Here is a 15,669-nt window from a genome sequence, read left to right as displayed (position 1 = left end):
GAGTGATCTCCTTGGTTTGGTTCATGTAATTGATGCTGATCGATGAAGGATCATCTTAAGTATTATGACAAAAACTCAAGAATTGATGAACAAGGTTATATTGTATTTCTCCTCCTAAGTAGAGAATGTTATCCCACCCTATTGATCCCAGATAGATGTCTATCCCTTATGGTTCTATGAGAGGAGATTTGATAAATCATTCAAAGGTAAATTCATTTGCCTTGGCAGTAAAATGCAGGTAAGGAGTATAGTTTCTAATTTTTTAGACAAGGTTTCTCATTTTGCATCTTCCTTCCCTTTGTTCTTTTCCATGTTGTGCTGAAATAATATGTTAAAACAATAAGTACAGTTAAAGTGACAGCTAATTTGAAACGAAGCTTGTATCCTCAGACAGAGAGAGGTTTTAATCACAGATTTTCCAATTAATCACATATAGATCACGTATTCAGTTCCTTTGATGTTCAAAATAATCCTTTTTTATTCTAAGTAATTCAGTAGATTATTTGAAACACAATAGTGTCCTTATAAGAGTTGATATGCGGTATGGAGTGATTTAACTATTCGACCATCGCAATCAACTTGAAAACCCCCAGATAGTGTGAAATTGGACAAAATAAATTGTGCTAAGTTTTCATGATTGGTCCCCCAAAGGATAGGACTGGTAGTCATTCTTGGCGAGAATTTCTTGAGCCTTCAGTTCATATCCACAATCTTTCACCCCAAAAAAAAAATGGAAATAATAGGCTTAGAAGATATTAGGCTTTTAGGAACATGAGGGCATGAGGATTTTCCTAGATGATCGCCCTCGATTTAGAGTCCAGAGTTTACGCATATTTCCAGTTGATTCTTCTATGTCATGTTTCTTCTTGGATTGGTTTTTCTCTAGGCTGGGATGACTCCATTTTGGAAAATGGAGTGGAATGATAAAGGCCTTTTAAGAAATGATAAACGTAAGATAAATGATCATAGTTTTTGAGGTGTAAAGAGAAGACATTAGGTGAAACCTTAGATTTTGTTGATTTTGGCTGCACAGCCCTTCAACTGAACTTGGGAAGAAACAAGAGAAGCAATAGTCTAAGAAGAATTGAGCAGACAAGAGAAGCAATAGTCTAAGAAGAATTGAGCAGTAATGCATTTAAATAACTAGATGCAGTTCGATTTCGGTAGCACCGAAGGTAAGTTCGGTGCTACCGAAATATTCCTAGAACACAAAAAACTAACTATAACAGATTTACCTAGTATGTTGTGCTCTATGGTAGAATTCCATGATTTGAGAAGGAGTGAACAATCTTGCATGGAATTACTAAAATGGTTAGAGAGCAGAATCCTCAAATTTTCAATGGAGCTCATATAGGAGGCATGATCCTTTGATATATAGATTTTGCTAAAAAAAGAATCATTAACCAATACTTAGAGATGGTTGATCAACATAAACAAGTGAGTGTAGTATCAACCATTTCTAGTTTAAGATAAGTATCATATTATTCATTAAGATTTCAAACATTATGCATGATAATTGATTTATATGGAGTTGTTTATCATGAAGACATTTTTTATAAAACTCCATAGAGAATGAAATTGTTAGTGAAAAATTGGTTTGTAAATTGATCCACAAAGTGTATGCTATTTAATCTTCTAGAGTCAATATTACTTCTTGACCAATTTCTTTTTCTTCTTCTTTTTTTAAAAAAAAAAAAAAAAAAATCCTCAGAATTATTTGTGGCTCTCTTTTACTTATTAACATTTCCCTTCACAAGGATCTTGACCCATTGCCAAATATATCAAAAGATTGGTCAAGGTAACTTGTTGATTTACTTGGACTAGGTGTTACAAGGGCCAGAGTTATCTTCATGGCACTTGTATCTATTTTGTGTTGACCATTTGGTAACCATTTTCTTTGAGCCAGAGGAGTATTTCTATGAGTGACTTCCAAATGATTTCGATGTGACTTTGAGACTTATCTTGGAGGTAACATCAATTTTTCTTTTTATTGTAGAACATTCCCATTTGTAGTGTACTATCTTTCCACAGTGATGGCATGACAATTCAACTGATTTTTTTTTATTCGGAGTAGTTGAATTTTTCAGTGTTGATGAAGTATAGGAAGATTTTGATTCATATCCTAGGCTTGTCATATTTTTGGATTTTCTACACATGCCTAGAAGTTTCTCAAAATTTTCATTGCTTTGAGTGAATTTCTAGGTTAGTTCTGCTGTTTGATCAGAATGTTTTACTTCTAGTCTTATTTTTTTTTTGTTTTCTTTCTTTAATTTCTCAACTTTCATCTCTAGAAGTTCAATTTTCTTGATCAAATTATTAAAAGTTATGCTTCTAACAATAGTTCCTCTCCCATTTCTAATTCTCTCAAGATCAAGTTCATCTTCCTCATCCAGTTTCCTGGGAATGACTGTAGTGGTGGATGCCATAAGTATTTTTAATGACTTTTAGACTTTTGGTCATCATCATTTACAAACTCACTATCTTCAGAATTTGAGCTATTTGTGTCATCCCCATGTGGCTGCCATGACTTTTCCTTTATTTTTCTAGCCGGACAATCAGTTGATATATGTCCATACTTTTGGCAATAAAACACTAGGGTTCTTTGGACTTTCTAAAATATTTTCCTATTTGGAGTTTGTTGTCCAGTTGTTTCCCCTTAAAGGATTTTTTGCAGTTCTTGTTGAAAAATATTTTAAACCGTTTAGCTAGCAGAGCCACTTCCTCATTATCACCTTCATTTTCACTTTCTTCTTCCTCCATTGAGGTTTTAGAAACTTTAAGAACATTGTTTTTAGACTTTGTGGGCAGTTAGAAATGCAACTCAAATGTTTGTAAAGAGCCCACAAGTTCTTCAACTTTCATCTCATCAATGTTCCTACATTCTTCTATTGTGGTAACTTTGGAGTTAAATCGTTTCGGTAGGGATCTTAAGATTTTCCTATAAATTTTGGGTACCGGAATTTTCTCCCCTAGTCCCCCCATGGAATTACATATGATATTCAACTTGTGAAAAATTCCATAAATGTCTCATGTTCTTCCATCCTTATCTTTTCGAATTGAGATGTCAATAGTTGTAGCCTTGATCTTTTTACTATGTTGGTTCCTTCATGGGTTGTTTGCAATAAATCCCATACTTCTTTTGAAGTTCCACACATACTAATTTGATTGAACACTTCTTATGAAACTCCACAGTAAATAGCATTCATGGCATCAACTTCATGTAATTTCATTTCTTTATCATATGGAGTCTATTTCTCTTTTAGTTTTTTGTTTGGAGATAGTTGTATTGTTGTCTAGTACCACTTGTTCAGTTAGTGGTACATATCCATTCTCAACAACTTCCTTATCCAAAGCTTATAGGAAATAAGACATCATGGACTTCCAGTAAGAATAATTTGAACCATCAAAGAGAGGAGGTCGAGAGACAGCTGGTCCTTCTTTACTCATTATTCCAACTTATTTGGATCTTCCTCTAGGTTGTTAAACCTTTCAAGAGGAACCCACTCTGATACCAATTGAAATTGCAGTTTAGACCGTTATAGTAGAAGTATTGAATAGTCCAAGGGTCTTAGAGGGGGGTGAATAGGACTTTTCAAATATTTTGCCAATTTAAAAATCCTAATTGCCTAACACAAACTATTTACCAATTTAACTGAGTAAGGTAATCATAACTTTAAAGGCTTCCAAGCCTATAGAGGATCCAATCACATAGGCTACTTAAGATATGCAAATAGAGTAACTATCCTATAACATTGTGAACTTGTGTGTGGAATGTGTTACCAATCAATCTTAAGCATTTATCTAATTATGTATAAGCTATCAAGAACTCAAACATATATAAACATGATTAAACAAATGCCCAAATGACAATTCCAAACCCAAGGATGTATAGTGGTTTGGCTATGTGCCTACTCCACTCCTGACAACCGCACTCTCGTAGAGTATGTCAGATTTCACTATCATTGGTTTTAAATTAGGTTCACCAAAAACCTTTACAGCCCAACACAAAGGACTCAACAATCTATGCTCTTTACACAAGCAAAGGTCCTCCACTAAGAACCCACGTTTAGGCCCCACTACCAAGGTCCCACAATAGGCATCTACGTTTAGGCCCCACAGCCAAGGTCCCACACTAGGTACCTAAGTTCAGCCACACCGGCCAAGGTCCCACAATAGGCACCTACATTTTAGGCACACAGGCCAAGGTCCCAGACTAGGAACCTACATTTAGGCACACCAACCAAGGTCCCACATGAGTTTGTTTTTATCAAACTCTTAGTCTCAATCCTATACGAGGATAGAGAATAACTTGTGAACTCTTAACAATGACACTTACTTGTCGAATTGAGTCCTCTTTTGTAGCTTGTCTTGGGTTGCTTGATCTTCGCTCTCTCTAGCTTGAATCAGCTCCCCATTGCTCCCCCAATCGCTATGCTATAGTTTACCTATTGTTTCAGCTTCACGATCAAGAACCTTGCATATGATGTTCCTATAAAGGTAACCAAGGTAATGGGAGTTGGTTGTTAAATGATATGAATGGATTTCCTTGGGGATTCAACTAATGGATGCTCTAGAGTATTGTGGAGACCCGGGATTTGCTAATAGATTCAGTCTCGAATCTCTAGAATAGGCTAGAAATCATGTTCTTCATAATAAGGAGCTTTGAATGCTCAATATAGTGAGAAATCTCAATGAAGAAGCATGAACCTCTTGTGGATAGAGTCTAAGATGGGTAAGATAAGCTTGAGATACACTATAGACTTTGGAATGCCTAAATCCACACTTTTCATAAAGTTTTGGGTCCTATATTATAAGGAAAAAGTCCCAACAGATCTAAAATGGCTAGTTCTCGGTTCTACTGAGTGAACCTTCGGTAGTACCGAATTTCACTTGGTAGCACCGAAATATCAATCAGTGGTACCAAATTAGATCCTGAAGTTGTTGGATGTATTTTACTACTTTCAGTGGCATTGAAATTTGTACATTGGTAGGAGTCGGTGGTACCGAATTATCTTTGAAAGCCGCTGGGCTGTTTTGAGCACTTTCGGTGGCACCTGCTCCTACCGAATTAGGACTGATTTTCTTGTTTTAATTACTTGTCCTATGATTCATTCAACAACTTGAACTTTCTCAAAGCCAACTCTATAATGATGGAACTTATATGGTTAGAATAGCTTTATATAGATAATTTAAGAAGGTTTTCCTATTTATGGGTCAAGGACATCTATATGTAGGATCTAGATTGTAGAAGCTTTTCTTTTCTTGAACTTGTAGCTTGTGCTTTTGCTGCAGTTGCATCGTCGGTCTTCTTTTACCAAGGACTCATCCAACTACTCGATACAAGTAGTCACGGGATTGACAAATACGAGTGCATGGTGAGTGCACTAACAATCATCACTATTTGGTTGAGACTTAAAATGTTTGTTGTATATGCAGACACTGATTGACAACCTAAAACATCAGGTTTCATTTACTTTATGCTAAAATCTGGCATGGATTCATGTTTATTTGAGCAGCCTTGCTTTTGCAATTAACTTAACAGGACCATCGCCCACGAAATTTCGCAAATTGATAAACTTGACTATTTTGTATGTCAATTCCACTTATTTTGATTGTCTTTTATTTTACAAGTGTTAAAGGCCTAACTTTTGATTCTTATTTTCGGTACAATAGATAGGAATCTTATCTCCGGGAAGATTCATGATCTGATTGGGAACTGGACGCAAATCCAAAGATTATGAGTTGAATTGAATACACTATTATCCTTGGTATATATAACAATGGTCTCATGTTTCGTTCGTTTGTATATATAACAATTGCAAACTAGTTTATATTTGATAGATTTACCTTATATGATTTATGATATTATTAGTTAACAAAGAATTGATTTTTGTATTTTACATTTCTAAAGTCATTTTTTTTTATTGCAACCTTCTTTGAGTTTCAAATATTTTAAAAAATATAGGTTCCAAATGAAAAAAGAAAATCTTAAATAAGGAAAAATACTGTTCGCCAAAATTAAGTAGGATATGTGCTAAAATTGAAATTTTGCAATGGTTGTCAACCATCCCTAATCTTTTATGGCACCCTACTTTAGGAACGGTTGAAAATCGTTCCGAAATTGAAACTTTACGACGGTTTTCAACCGTGCCTAATTTTTTGCAATGCCCTATTTAACCACAGTTGAAAAGTGTTCCTAAATGATTCAACCATTCCTAAATAAGGATTTTGGTGTAGTGTGTGGAAGAGGGAGAGAGTAGAAAAGAGGGGGTAGAGAGAGTGCCAAAGAGAGAATAGAAACGAGTGTTGTGGGGGACATCCAAGCCTAAGGTATGAGTTCTTATAAAGTTACATATGGGCTTAGTCTTGTAAGATTTTCCACTTATGTTGTATGTGGGACATGATCATTTACCACTTTGCTTGAGAATGTCTTCTCGTGCATAAAATCTATACCTGACACACATTACAACTTTATATCCCCACATCATCATTACTTAACCATCATATGGGCCATTATCTCAAATGTAGGTTCCCCTTATGGTTATAAAGATTTACCATTGAATTCATGACATATCATGAACCAAAAACAGAATTGTTTTAAAATATATGAACACTATCATTTTCCTTTCAAAAGTTAATGGATCAAAATCCATTTGACTTAAAATAATTGCATGTGCATTTGATTAATTGGACCTGTCAATCCACATGGTCTTCTATGGCTAAGCAACTTATATAACAACATTACATGGTATGGATTCCTTGTTGAGACATCACATGCCCAAGACATTTCCACATAATTAACTCAGTCACAAGTGTACATTTATCCTTGCTATTAACAACCATAACACATATAAAAGCTAGCTAAGTGGGTAACGATGATATCTAACTAATCCTTAGGTGTAGGGAGGTATATATGAATGGGGTGCATGTTATTCTATATTGCCTATTATGGGATTTACATGCTTCTTCATATGATTTAACCCCTTCAATATGATAGTTCATATTAGACACATGTATCACTGTAAGTCCACAACTCAAATTATTCAATTGATGCAAGTTATCAGTCCTATGGAAACCTTATACACATGTTGACCCAAGCACATGATGATTTTGAACTATATCCATATGGTTAAAGAAAGTCAAGGTTTCATCTCTTAAGTGCCATGGGCTTATATATGTTGTATGCAGAAGACCGATATGATATCCATATATATTGGACTTTATCCCATTGCCTTGATTATAGCATAATATACTTTATAGTATTATCCATTTTTTGATAAATAGGGTTTTATCAACACTTCCCATTTTAAAGTTTTAACTAAGCAGAAATTTGGTTAGTTTTTCATACCATACTCTTGGAGCTTGTTTTAAGCCATACAGATCCTTTTTAAGACGGTATACATTATTAGGAAGTTTAGAATCTTCCAAACCTTTTGGTTGTTCTACATAAACTTCCTCATCTGAGTCACCGTTCAAAAAAGCACTTCTGACATCTATTTGATATATTTTGATAATTTTATGGCATGCAATTGAAATAAATAATTTGATGGATTCAAGACGAGCAATTGGTGCAAAGATCTCATCATAGTCAATCCCTTTAATTTGAGTGTACCCTTATACAATCAATCTTGCTTTATTTCTTATAATATTACCTAGTTTATTAAATTTATTTTTAAAAATCCATTTAGTTCCAATCACATGTTGTCAGAAGGTCTAAGAACTAGATACCAAACATCATTTCTAATGAACTAATTTAATTGATCTTGCATGGCCAAAATCCAATTTTCATCAGCAAAGCTTCATTTACATTAGTTGGTTCTATCTGGAAAGTGAAGCAAACATGATTATTTAAGTTTTCTAATTGTCTTCTGGTTTGAACACCAGTCGGAGGGTTACCGAGTATTTGATTAGTCGGATGATCCTTGACTAATCTAATCTCAGTTAAATCTAATTTTGATGATGGTTCAGATTGATTGAAAGTAGTAATTTCATTATCTTGATCATGATTGGGTGTGACAGTTTGATCATCGATAACAACATTTATAGATTCTTGTATCACCCCAATCCTTTTATTCAGGACATGATATGCTCTACTATTTAGAGCATACCCCAAAAATATACCCTCATCACTTTTAGCTTCAAGTTTTCCCAAATGTTCCCGATCTCGTAAAATAAAGCATTTGCTTCCGATGGTACAAAAATATTTCAAAGAAGGTTTTTTATTAAACCATAGTTCATAGGCTGTTTTATTTTTACTTGCTCTTATATAAACTTGATTAATTATATAGCAAGCGGTATTAACAGCTTCAGCCCATAGATTTTTAGTTAATTTTTTTTCGTTAAGGATAACACTCTCCATTTCTTATAGAACTCTGTTTTCCTCTCAGCAACAACATTTTGCTGAGGGGTTTTAAGAGTAAAAAATTCATATAATATTCCATGGTCGTTATAGTACTTCTCAAAATTGTTATTCTCAAATTCATTGCCATGGTCACTTCTTATTCTGATTACAGAAAGTTCTTTTTCAGTCTGGATGCATTTAATTAACGTTTTGACTTCGTTGAAAGCATTTGACTTCTCTTAAGAAGGTTAACCATGAATATCTAGTGTAGTCATCAAGTACATTTAGAAAGTATTTCTTACCACCTCTACTCTCTATTCGAGTTGGTCTAACTAAGTCCATATGTAGTAGTTCAAGAGGTCTTGTAGTGGCTAAAGAGTTCACCTTTTCACAACTACTCCTGATTTGTTTGCCTATTTGACAGGCACCACATACTTTATTTTTCAACTTTTTCAGTTTGGGTAGACCACGAAGATGATCTCTTTTACTTAATTTATATAGGTCTCTATAGTTTACATGTCCAAGACGTTGATGCCACAATTTAGTTTCATCTGTTTGGACCATTTAATAAGAGTGATTTGTAGAACAAGAGTCATCAATGATATAACAATTTTTAGAGGTTCTTCGACCATTTAATATTATATCTCCTTGATTGTTAATTATCTCACATCCGTGATCTAAAAATTTTACATTATGATTATTATCACAGATTTGAGATATGCTTAACAAATTATGTTTGAAACCATCAACATATAGTACATCTTTAAAGATACATAGATTTGGAAGTTTTACACCTTTTCTGATGATTTTGCAGTTGCTACCATCTCCAAAAGTAACTGAGTCATTGTCGATTTGATTGATGTCTGATAGAATCGCCTTATCACCTGTCACATGTCTAGAACATCCATTATCCAGGTACCATCTTGAACGACTACTTGTTTTGAAAGCCGTGTGGATAATAAGACACTTATCTTTTGGAACCCATTTCATTATATTTTTAGGTTTAGGAGGATCTCTTACTATTTGATGTGTTTGGGAGTAAGAATTTTTCTTGTTTTTTACTTACTCTATTATTTTCAGAGTTGGATTTCAAGAGCTCTTTAAGCAAGTCCACTATCTTGTCTGTGCGACTTCTGGATTAGAAGTTTTTTGAGATGATTTTTCATTCTTCTTTACTTCCTTCAGAATTTCTTCTTTAGACTTTAAAAATTCCCCTCTTACAAATATGGGAGCAGAATATTTGGGTTTTTCTGTGCGACTTTTGATATATCCCAAGCCAGATTTGTCATTACTTCGTCGAGATGCAGTTAATAATTTTTCAAGTCTCTGGTCACCTTGGGTGTATATCTGAGTATCTTTTGAAGTCTTAAGGGAAGCAACTTCTAATTTTAAATTCTCATTTTCAATTTTGAGTTTTTGAATTTTAAAAAATTTTAAACTTAAATCTAGTTTGGTTTTCTCAAAACAATTAGAAAAATGAGATTTTTTCAAAACTGAATTTTCAAGTTCTAATTTCATATTAGCAAAGTTTTCTTTTTGAAATTTTAATTTAGCCGCAATCTTATAACTTTCTTTGTATAGGGCATTAAAAGTGATTTGAAGATCTTCTTCATTTTCAAAATCACTTCCATGGCTTTCATAGTCAGAAGTTTCACATTCATCTGAGGAAGTGATTTTAGTTATGGTCATGAAAGCCTTTTGATCTTTCTCGGTTTCTTGGTTTGATTCGTCAATTTCAGAATTGGATTTAGATTCTAATGATTCATCCCAAGTGGCAATCATGCCTCTTCTTCTAGATTTATCCTTCTTAGGACATTTTGAAGCTAGATGCCCATATTCGGAACAATTGAAGCATTGGGTGTCTTTAAATTTTGATTTCTAAAAATTTGGATTTTCTTTTCTTTTATCAAACGATTTTCGAAAATCAAATCTATTTTTATTTTTGAAAATTCTATAAAAATTTTTAGCCAACATTGTCATATCATCCTCATTTTCCTCATTATCAGAGTTTACATTTATATCTTTGGATTTAGATTTAGAGGATTTAAGAACTATGGACTTGTTTTTAGGAGCTTTGGAATTAGGTTTGTATAGATCTAACTAATTCCTTAACTATCATATCATCAATATCTCTCAATTCATGTATAACCGTGACTTTGGAATTGAACCCGTCATAAAGTGATCGCAGTATCTTAGCATAAACCTTGCTTTCAGGGACTTTTTCTCCAAGACCCCACATCGAATTAACAATGTCATTTAGTTTCATATAGAAGTCCATGAATGACTTACTTTCTTCCATATAAATTTTCTCAAACGTAGTTGTGTGGATTTGGATCTTAGACTTTTTGGCAATGTTAGTCCCTTCATGTGTCATTTCGAAAATATCCCATGCTTATTTTGTTGTATCACAAGAAACGATTCTTTTGAATGTATCTGGTGATAGAGCACAAGTAATTACATTTAAGGCTTTTACATTGACGCTACTTTTACTTTTCTGAATGGTAGTCCAAAAAGTATAAGCGGTTTCTTTCATAGATGTGGTTCCATCCTCAGCCATAACTTCCATTGTTGGAGGGGTCTATTTAGTTAAAATGGCTTGCCACACACTTTCATCAATAAATTTTTTTAAAAATCCTCCTGGCTTTCTAATAGGAATACTTTGAGCCATCAAAGGGAGGTGGCTTGGTAATGGATAGACTATCGAAATTTGACATTTTAATAGCTCTGGATCTTACTCAAGGAGGTTAATCCCAAAAATAGTAACCTCGCTCTGATACCACTTGAAAGGATGAACTATAGAAATCCTAGAGAGGGGGTGAATAGGACAATACAAAATATATGGGTATAATATGGAATATTAAAACAAATACTCTCAATTGCTTCGAGTATTGAAATCTTGATTTCAAATAATTCGTAGGACAACCTTCACCTAAAAGATTTAGGCAATATAATCTTATTTCATGACATCTTTGAGATCAAAATACCAAACTTAGCAAGAGACAATCAATCACAAGGAAAGCATATAAAGAATTAAACATTTACCACAATACACAAAGGAGTTATAGTGGTTCGGTGCTTAAACCCACACCTATTCCACTCCCAAAATTACTATCCTCGTAATTTTGGCTTTCGCTATTTCAAGGTTTTCATAAGGTCACCTTAACAACCTTATACAGTTCTTGTGATTCTTATGGGTTATCACAGTAAAACCCACTTTGTAATTTTCACGGGATCACCACAAAACAACCCGCTAAGATTTTTGGGCTATCTCAGAAAAAATTCAAATTGAAATGAAAATAAAATAGTACTTATCTTCAAATGGCGAGTTGAAGACGTAACTATAGCTTGAATGTAGCGATCTTCTTTCTTGGGAGATTGACGAAGCCATATGTGTTCAACCCAAAAAGAATATAGGGATCTAATGTGTTTTTAAAATTTATAAATAAAACCCTAATTGCTGTAAATTTATTCTTTAAACCTCAAATTGAGTTTAGATAACTCTCTTAAAAACAATCAAAACTAACTTGAGAAATAAAATAAAATAAGCTAATAGAAATTAGAATTACCGTACAAATAGCTTAAGGAGGGCCTAACTTTCTCTCTTACTTTAAGGAGGTTTCTCACAAATTTTCATATTTTAAATGAATGAGAGAATGCCTCTATTTATAGCAAAAGGATTTGGAAATTCAGCTGACTAGATTGTCGGTTCTGAAAAGGGCGAGCTCTTAGTCCTAGAGAGGGGGAGGGGGGGTGAATAGGACTATGCCAAATAAAAATAATTACGGATAAATAAAGATAGCTGAAACAAATAACAATCTCAATTGCAATAGTATTGAGAAGTTGATTCAAACGTTGTTCAAAGGACAACCTTACACCAAAAACCAAAGTTTATGGTAGGACAACCTGATTTCTTGAACTCGGTAAGGATCAAAAACTCAAAACAAAATAAGAGGCAAAATAATGAAATCTACCTATAACAACATTCACCACATGTACATAAAATACATGCAATCATTCACCACTCATACATCACATACATCAACCACAAAACACCAGAAATTATAGTGATTTAGTTTGTACACCAACTGTTCTCAAACAACCACACCTACTCCACTCCTAATAATCACAACGCATGTGATATTGGCTTTCACTATGAAAGAAGGTTTTCTAAGGTTCACTTTACAACCTTCGCAATTGCATTTTCAATGGGCTACCACAATTAAAAACCCTGCACTGAGATTTTCTGGTTATCTCTGTCAAAACCACAATAGAGATTTTCTGGCAATCTAAAAAACCACAATAGAAATTTTCTAATAATCTCAAAAACCAAAAGCAATTTAAATAAAATACTTATCTAAAGATTTTGGTTGATGTAGCTCGGTAGAACCACTTCTTTTGAAGATGAAGATGTCCAATGTTCAATCACACATATAGAAGAGTTTTAGGTCTAAATGAATTTTAAATTAATCCAACCTTGGGCTACTTTGATTTAATTCCTTGTATCTCAAAAGGGGTAGAGAAGAACACCCTTTTACAAAATCAGATTGAAGTAAAGAGATATTAAGAAATTAGAAATCAAAAGGCTATAAAAAGAATCTTAATTTACCGGACAATAACTTGACAATCACAGGGGCTTTTCTCTCAAAGTGGAGGCTTGATTTGGCTTTTTATCAATGGAAAAAGCTGAGAAAAATCCTCTATTTATAGGCTGAAAAATAGTTCCTTCGACTAGTCTAAGGTCAGCTTCGACTGGTCTAAGATTCCACCAAATTTCAAAAATTCTACCGCGATTGGATAAAATTGTCCCTCGACTAGTCAAGTGGGGTCAAAATAGCTTGCTGGAGTTCGAGTCGAGCCCTTCTTGACTGGTCAATCCAGTGTCCATGACTGGTCGAGTAGGGTGCTCGATTGGTCATGTCCCTACCAGAAAAAGTTGAAATTTTGCAACAAATCCTGGACTGGTCGAGAAAAACCCTGGACTAGTCGAGCATAGGTTAAGACTAGTCGAAATAGAGCCTCTAACAAGAACAATAACCCATACTAAATGTGCAAGATGAATGACCTAAACCTAAGGTCTTTCTAGTATCATTTATATCTGAAATATTGAACATTGATCTTGTAGCTTCAGTTGCTTCAGTTGATCTTCAACTTGATTTACTTGAAGCTTGATTTTGTACACTTGAAGCTTTAACTTCATCTTAACCATGTAATGCACTTGGACTTGAACTGGCACATAAACTTGAAGTATCACTTGAACGTGGTCTTGCTCATGAATTTGAACATGCACTTTAACTTGAGCTTTGAAATAGAACTTGCACTTGAACTAGAAGTAGCACTTGAAGTTGATCTTGAACAAGGTAGAACAATCTTCATGACTTGAGCTTTGTAGAAAATATTCTTATGAAGGTGAACTTTCCATCTTTGAACAAGTCCATCATTCTAAAGTGGTTAGTTACTATGGAATTTGACAACACAGGGTACTTCATATACAACATAGAACTTACAATCTCCCCCTTTGTCAAATTCGTGACAAAACCAACTTAGAAGATTATAATACAAACTTCACAAAATGCACACGTTCACAAACTTCATAACTCCAGCTCACAACATAATACTCTTTCAAATAAAAAATCCCCCTCAGTCTACTCTCCCTCAAACTAAGCATGGCAAACTTGTGGAGTACCTGTATTAACAAATACAAATATCTAAAAAGAAATTCGACTCCACTCTACACCGTACAATCAATGAACATAACCATAAAAGCTCTCCCCTTTTTTGTCACAACTTGAGAAAGGAAGATATAAATATAGAGATCGAATGTAAATTTGATTTTGATAATAAAAGGGAATAGCAGAAAAAGGAGTTTAGCATATAGAACATACCTGAGTGTTATCATCATCAAGTCATACACAACTAGTGAAAAAGTGAAAGATAAAGTTAAAGTTATACATGCCCAAACATCAAGAAATAGAACTAATCTGATCTAGATGAAGAAGGTGGTGGAATGGACAGATTAATCTGATGGAGACCCTTAGTTATGCAATGAAAGTACTTACACATATATTTCATAAATGATTGTGGCTCTCATGCAGACTGTCCTGAGAAATTTTCAGTTCATCCACCTTTTCCTCCAAAGCGCGAAGGCGCTCATCAAACTGAGATGGTTGAAAATCATGGTCAGCCTTAACATCATCTAATTCTAGTTCATCAAAAATATCATCCATCATTGTGTCGGTTGGCAAGGTGTCTTCTTCTTCAACTTCCTCTGCTTCCTCATCTCTTTGGCCAGGATTGAGCTTCAGGTTCATCTTGTTAATATTAGAATTGTTGAAAGGAAGAACCGCAATAAGAGCTTCACCAGGTGGCATGACCACATTACAGTGTAAAGCCAAAGTGGTCATCAAGTAGGCAAATGGAATATATCTGTGGCCTAGATAAAGACGGAATTGAATGATAATATAGAAAATTAAGAACAAAAGACAAATAGAAATACCTGACACAACTGCATGTAGAATGCGAACCATGAAAGAAGTCAATTCAGCTTTGTTGCCAAAATGGGGATAAACATTCACAATGAAGATGCGATGAAATACCCTATATTTGGGCAACATTTGATTGACTCAAAGCGCATTCCCCGCCGTCCATTCAGAGTCTATGCGACATAATTTATGGGTTGGCAATTAACGTTCCAATTCAGTCATTTTTTCGGCTAAGGTTGGTATCGGAATAGCATCATCATTAACATTAACACCAAGCAAACCCGAAATTAAAAATCGATCAACTTGAAATGTACATTCTCTAAAGCTAATAGAGAAAGTTAAGTCTTCAAGAGATACATCGTTAATGGAAGTGAACATCCCTTGTGCAATGGAGCGGTATGCCGGTCCGCCCTAATTCAAGATGTTTTCCCAACCTACAGCTGTAAGGATGGGAAGGAACTAAAATTGAGCAAGGTAATTTGAATTAATCGAATGCTCAATGATAATCTCATGATTACGAAGATCCCGCACATACTCGGGGTCTTCCTTGGGAGGACGTAGGGTTCTCACCCTAATAGGAGTGGATCGAGAGGAGGAAGCTCGAGTAGCTTTCTTCCTAGATCGTCCTTCCATTGTAAGATTAAAATGAAGAAATACAACAATGGAATGAAGGGTTTCAAACACAACAGATTTTTGTTTAAAAACCCTTAGAAATCACAAGAAAAGCTCAAATCGACTTTAAAATCTAGCAATGTATGTATCAAAGAATCCAAATATGAAAGGAAATAAAAAAAATGGAGCACTTACAATGTACCAATCGAAGATGGGTTTGACGAGTCAAAAGGGGGC

Source organism: Magnolia sinica, chromosome 13 (assembly GCF_029962835.1).
Source record: "Magnolia sinica isolate HGM2019 chromosome 13, MsV1, whole genome shotgun sequence".
In the NCBI taxonomy this organism is placed as follows: domain Eukaryota; kingdom Viridiplantae; phylum Streptophyta; class Magnoliopsida; order Magnoliales; family Magnoliaceae; genus Magnolia; species Magnolia sinica.
The sequence above is the reverse complement of the archived record's forward strand: the minus strand, read 5'-3'. Positions refer to the sequence as shown.